Here is a 385-nt window from a genome sequence, read left to right as displayed (position 1 = left end):
GGGCTTGTATAGAATTTACCTGCATAGTTCCCAACTGTTTTTGGAGGGCAGTGAGTTGGGCTGAGATGGCTGTGAAAGCATCTACTTCATGAAGACCCGACGATTTCCTCGTTTGTATTCTTCCATTCGGTCTTTGGTGTTGTTACTTGCCAACACCTCAGTAAATCATAAGCTTCTTCAGGTGTCTTATTCTGCAAAGCCCCTCCTGAAGCTGCATCTACCATGGTTTGCACGTTACCCATCAAACCATTATAAAATGTTTGGACTTGAAGCCAAACGGCAAACCATGATGTGGGCATTTCCTCATCATCCTTGTATCTCTCCCAAGCCTCGTACAACGACTCGGCATCGTCTTGTAGAAACGAGTGATATCATTTCTCAACTT

The 385-nt window shown here is 44.4% G+C and overlaps 1 non-coding gene across 1 annotated transcript; it reads left to right on the top strand.

Moving 5' to 3' along the window:
* Window positions 1–281: 281 nt before the first annotated feature.
* On the top strand, window positions 282–385 carry LOC116137515. Its single transcript, XR_004129196.1, has one exon. It is a non-coding gene; the product is annotated as a small nucleolar RNA R71 (small nucleolar RNA).

The sequence above is a fragment of the Pistacia vera genome, unplaced genomic scaffold (genome assembly GCF_008641045.1).
Source record: "Pistacia vera cultivar Batoury unplaced genomic scaffold, PisVer_v2 Contig328, whole genome shotgun sequence".
NCBI classification, from domain to species: domain Eukaryota; kingdom Viridiplantae; phylum Streptophyta; class Magnoliopsida; order Sapindales; family Anacardiaceae; genus Pistacia; species Pistacia vera.
This window is presented reverse-complemented; position numbering and strand designations above follow the sequence as displayed.